Source organism: Cupressus sempervirens, chromosome 7 (genome assembly GCF_028749045.1).
Source record: "Cupressus sempervirens isolate cs-2001-9-10 chromosome 7, ASM2874904v1, whole genome shotgun sequence".
Classification (NCBI taxonomy): domain Eukaryota; kingdom Viridiplantae; phylum Streptophyta; class Pinopsida; order Cupressales; family Cupressaceae; genus Cupressus; species Cupressus sempervirens.
The window spans coordinates 129,505,060-129,510,808 of record NC_143124.1 but is presented as its reverse complement, the minus strand read 5'-3'; the positions used below and the strand labels follow the sequence as shown (position 1 = coordinate 129,510,808).

At 38.7% G+C, this 5,749-nt stretch overlaps 1 pseudogene; it reads right to left on the bottom strand.

Annotated features, from left to right (window-relative positions):
• Positions 1 to 1,339: 1,339 nt before the first annotated feature.
• On the bottom strand, positions 1,340 to 5,316 carry LOC149545821 (disease resistance protein Roq1-like; annotated as a pseudogene).
• Positions 5,317 to 5,749: the final 433 nt, after the last annotated feature.

The window sequence follows — 5,749 nt, the reverse complement described above, 5'->3', positions numbered from 1 at the left end:
CCTTCTCACTAATTCCAATTGAGGGTTACCCTGTACATTATTGGCCTAAAGCCAGACTGGTCAGCACATTAGACAGAATAAACTATTCTAGAAGTGCTAATAATTTCTTAAAAGCCTCCATGACTCTTTTTCTGCTTCCCTCAACTAGCACCTCCTTCTCTATCTTGATTCCTTCGGATGTGATGACCACTATATCTCCACCATTTTCGAGGTGCAAGTATATTTGTACCACTTTCCTCTCCTCCCCGTTCAGCTCCTTTCCCTCCCTATAGCAGAAATAATTAGTTTTGTGTACATAGCCCAACAGCTTGGCCTTCTTGACCGTAAGATTAGGAAACTCCGAAGAGTTCAGAATGGGCTCCATGACACAGCTAAGGCTACCTTGTATAAATATTTCTCCCGGCCTTCCCTGCAAATAGTAATTTTTGCAAGTAATTAACATGAACATTTATATAAATTTGGAAAACTCTGAATTTGTGAAAGTTTTCATTACCTTGATATTTATAGATTGAATACAAGACTTGAGAGCTGATATGGTGTCACATACGAACTCCAATCCTTCCACTTTCTCCAAACTTTTTATAACGGACTCCTTCCAACGGGTCTGTCAAAGACATAGATGCTTCAATGACTTGCAATGTTACAGGCCTTCTATTTTCTTAACTTTGGGTTATTCTATCAGTCTAAAGTATTCCAGCGAAGCCAAATCAGCAAAGCTTGACAGCTCTTCAAACTACGGACAATATTGTATTAGCAGCTTCTCAAGGCGTACGAGACCACTAAGACAGCTGATGTTCTTCAACACTTTGTAATGGTATATTTACATCGTTTGCAAGGTCATTGGCAGTCTCTCTATCTCGATTAAATGGTGATTATTAGGAAAGTTGTCTTTTTGAACGATGCTGTTGTCCTCGACCTCCAAATTTTGGAGGTTGGGCCAACAGTCACTGGAAATTGATAGCACGGAGACTGGTTTGTAGTCTTCTTCCTCAGCACCAAATCCCATTGTACCTTTAGAACTTACAATTTCAATCTTTTTCAATGAGGGAAAGTGAATATGAGAAGTTTGCAAGCCTTTCATCACCCGGCTCTCAATTTTGAGCGACCATAAGTTGACCAGTTGACCAATGTTACTTGGTGAGCTTCTCAACTTAATGCAACCCGTTAGATCTAATTTTGTCAACGATGCCTAATTCTTAATTTGATTAGGCAAATCTTCTAATTCTTCACAACTGCTGAATCCCAAGTACTTGAGCTTTCCAATGCCTTCAAATAAATCTAAGTTTAGTTTAAGCTTGGCACAACCTTGTAAATTTAGATGCTCCAGGTGTATCAGCCTCTAGAATGAATGTGGCAAAGTTCTGAACTGCTTGCACAGTCCCAGATTTATGTGCTTCAATCTGTTTAAATTGTCAAAACCCTCAGGCAGTGAGGATAACATTTCAGAACTTGATAAATCCAGATATCTCAGGTGTATCAGCTGCCCGAAAGAGTCCGACAACATGCTCAACTGGCTGCACCAAATTAGACTCATGTGATTCAATCTATTTAAATTACCAAAACCAATAGGTAGCGAGGACAAACCATTAGTAGTTGAGGAGAATGGAATCTCTAGATCTTCCAAGTGTGTCAACTGCTTGAAAGAATTTGGTAAATTGCTCAACTGCTCGCAAAATGTTAGACTTAAATACTTCAATCTTACTAAATTCCCAAAGCCATTAGGCAGTGAGGAGAGCATTTTGCATCTGGATAATTGTATATGTTTCATCTTTATCAGCTGCTGGAAAGAATCTTGCAAAGTGCTCAACTGTGGGCAAGACAGCATTAAATACTTCAAATCTTTTAAATTGCCAAAACCAGTTGGCAGTGAAGATAACTTTGGACAGTATAAATATAAATACTTCAGCGAATGCAGGCCACAGAACTCTTTTGGCAAACTACTACCACTAAAACAAAGGGAAAGCATTGTAAGATTTTTAAGACGTCCTATTGAGGTTGGAAGCCGTTGCAATTTGAAAGAGAAACGTACGATAAGCTTTCTCAATTGCAGAGGAGGCTGCACACAAACATCATTATACTCAATTCAGTTCATTATTCTACTGAATTCAATTGAGAAAAATATAAACTATCAAAAAGCTGTTACATAAAAACCACAGATTCAAACTACTTACATCCACATTGACCTGCCACAACTCCAAGTCATTTGCATCATCAAGCTCTAAAACACTTAAATGTCTTAATGGAAGCCAAGATGGAAGATTTCTTAATGAACGAGTATGCCAGCGAAGCCAAACAAGATGCTCTGATAAATATGCAAACTCTTTCGTGAACTCATTGCTTTGCACATGAAGTATATTTAGTTTTCTTGAGGTTCGCATTAGCTGATGAGCGTACTCTTTGAAGGCCACAAAAGTAGCTGGAGGTTGTATCCCTCTAATTTGTATTTCTTTCTGAATGAAAAATACCAGAATACAAGCTATTTCAGTCAAATCTGCCGCAAGCAGAGGCAGACAAAACAACAAACTATTATTTTTATGATTTCACTAAGAAATAATTAAAGTGGAGCCAGTAATACATTTACCTAGAAATGCAGTATGTTATCAATATGCTCTGGACGTCAAAGCCAATATGATGAGTGCTCACTTGCCATCTCTCTTCCCATGTCCCTCAGATGATCTTGCATCCGTATCTTCTTCTCATTGAAGGTGTTATGTTTCTCGGAAACCAACTCCACAAGACACTTATTTACAAGTGTTTGTAAACCGTGCAGGCCACTCCAACCCGATCCATCCCACAGTGCTATAGCTATTCTTTTGCATTCGCCGATGAGAAAAGAAACCGCATCCAACAACATCTCTCTATCTTCTTTATCCAGAGCATCATAGCTAACCTGTAGCCTTTTTGTGATGTCGCTAGGCAATATTCTTGAGATTTTATCTAATTGGGATTCCCAGTAAGAAATGGAATCCTCACCATGTAGCTATCCCCCTAATACCTTTAGAGATAATGGTAGACCATCGCAAACCTGGATGAATTTGTCAACCAGAGTGTCAAATCTGGTGGGTGGAGAAGACTTCTGGAAAGCATGCCTGTAGAATAAATTCTTCGCTACTGAGCTCTCAAGTCTTGGCACTTCGTAAATGTTTGAGATACCCATCGATTTAAGAACATCCTGTTAATTATTATTAGTTGGACAGCTGTTCGTCCTTATCCATGAATAGCAGTTGTATTTATGGGTGGTTTGGACAGCTGTTTGTCCACTTGCCAAGAATTAGTAAATGGTTATTATTTACTAATTTTAGAGATTCCCTTTTGGACACCTTGCAACCAATTCTATTATTGGCTGTCGAGTTGTCTTAATCTCAGCCGTTGGTTTGATTTAATCTCGGTCATTGGTTTACCAACAGGAGTAGTATAAAAAGGGGTCATTGGGTCATTTGAATGAATAAGTTTTGGAGAAAAGTTTGCAGTGTTAGCAAACAGTCTTGTAGTGTTAGCAAGGGCGCAGTGTTAGAGTGGGGATAGCAGTGGGGAATATCAGCGGCAGAAATTAGGAGGTTGTCGAAGTTCTGCCAGTGAGAGGCAAGGAATTTTGTATCTCTTGATTTGCTGAAGTTTAATATAATTCCTCATCTGTAGAACTGGTTTTCCCTTAGGGGTTTTTCCAGGGACAATTTGTCCAAAAATATTGTGTTCATTGTGTTGCGCATTTTTTTCCATATTTTATAAGTGAAGTTGCAGTTGTGTTATTTTTTGATATTAGCTGAGAATTTGTTTTCAGCAGTTTAATAATCATTTATGATAGGAGATTAATAATGGGTGACTACAATAGTTTGATAATTCACACATCCCTTTTCCTGGACGTCACAATTACCATACTTTGGGATCCGAGGTTGTGTTTATTTCGCAAAAGAGCATACAACTGATCGATGTGATCCACGTCATCCAAAATAATTAGGGCCCGAACAGAGCTCAAACGATTTGTGAGTACCACTTTGCCTTCATCGACATCGTCTAATGACAAATTTTCAACGCCAAGGTTTGTAAGAAGCTTTTTCTGCTTCTTAGGCAGAGCAATTCTGGATGCCGCATCCCGCACGTCGGGAGCAAAAATGCATTTCTGAAATGAGTGAAAGTTTCTATTGAAGAGCTCTTTGGCCAAAGTGGATTTCCCAATGCCACCCATGCCCACAATCCCTGGAGTTTTTCACTGTCTTCTTCACTTGTGACTGATTCGACGAAGCCTTGTACTAGTTCATCCAAACCAAGTGGATATTCGGCTACATGTATGGGTTCTATTTTCATTAATCCCAATGCTCTATTCACAATGTTCTTCTAAACTTCGGCCTCGCCCCTAAACATTATGGGCAAAAAATAAAAATAAAAATAAAATACACAACACAAATTAAGTAGAACCTATATATTGCAAAATCTGAAAATAGGTAAAGAATAGAGAGTATAATACATCAGAAAAAAAAAACAATTATTTCCACGCACTAATTAAAATTACATTACAATCATTTAAAACAAATATATTGTGTGTTCTCCAACGCTACAAACTCCTTCTACGTAGATATTCACTCTATCATAAACAATGCGAACTGATACAAAACTGATACAATTTTTTAAGTTCCTCTTGCATGAGCAGATAAATATTAAAGAATATATAGAATTAAAAAAATTATCAGTTCCTCATGCATCACTTTTCTCAACATATATGGAATACAAAACTTGATTATCGAGGAGAAAGAGAAACAATACATACTTATTATTGTTAACCTGTAAGCCTGAAAGGGATGAAATTTTGTGTAGTGCCGCTTTCCACTGATCGAGCCTTTCCTTGGTGTATCTACCTTTCTTTGCATGTTGTGAGAACGCATCGGCATATATTCCTTTTCCTTGATCAATATATCTAAGATAAGAGGGATCAACATGATAGAAAATGGGAAGGATTGTAGCAGGGGCTCTGATTTTGAGCATGTAAGCAAGCTCATCTAGACACCATGAGGATTGGGCATAGTTGGGTGAGAAAATGGCAATGTGAAGAGAGGCACTATTCATTGCTGCTTGTATTTCTCTCTGTATCACATCGCCGGGCCGAATTGCACCTAAATTGAGGAAAGTGCGAAATCCCTTGCTACCAAGGGTTTCCTCAATTTTTTTGGCAAATTTGTATTTCGTATCGCTTCCACGATGGTTAATGAAAATTTTCCAGAACTCCATGGATGTAGATTCGGAGAATGGTGGGAACTGGTCAAATATGTTTTGGCGATCAGCCTCATGTAGCGTTTGCCGGCTGAGTTCAATAGCTCGCATAAACCTGTGGAATGGAATGAGGCAGATCTATACCAAGATTTTTGGAATGGACAAACACCATTCCTGCAAAAATTTAGAGATCTCCATTAAAAAGTTCCCATTTTGCCTGGGCCTTGAAGAAGGTTTAGGCTGCTCAAAAGCGTCTTCCAGTTCAGGCTACTGAATAGTGTCTTCGAGCTCAGGTTGCTCAAAATTGGAAGCCATTTCAAAGGATCCAAATTATCCTTAATACAGAGAAGAGACAGAACCACGGTCGCAAATAGAGGGAAAGAATGCTATGCAAGAAGAAAATAAAGATTTAGAGAAGAAGAAGAGCAAAAACATAGAAAATGGCCTGTCCAAAACCGCGTGAGTTCGTACAACTTTTTACAAAGAAGCGTCTTTGTTGAAGACGGCTACCGACGGATGCGGCCATGTTTGCATAGATTGCACC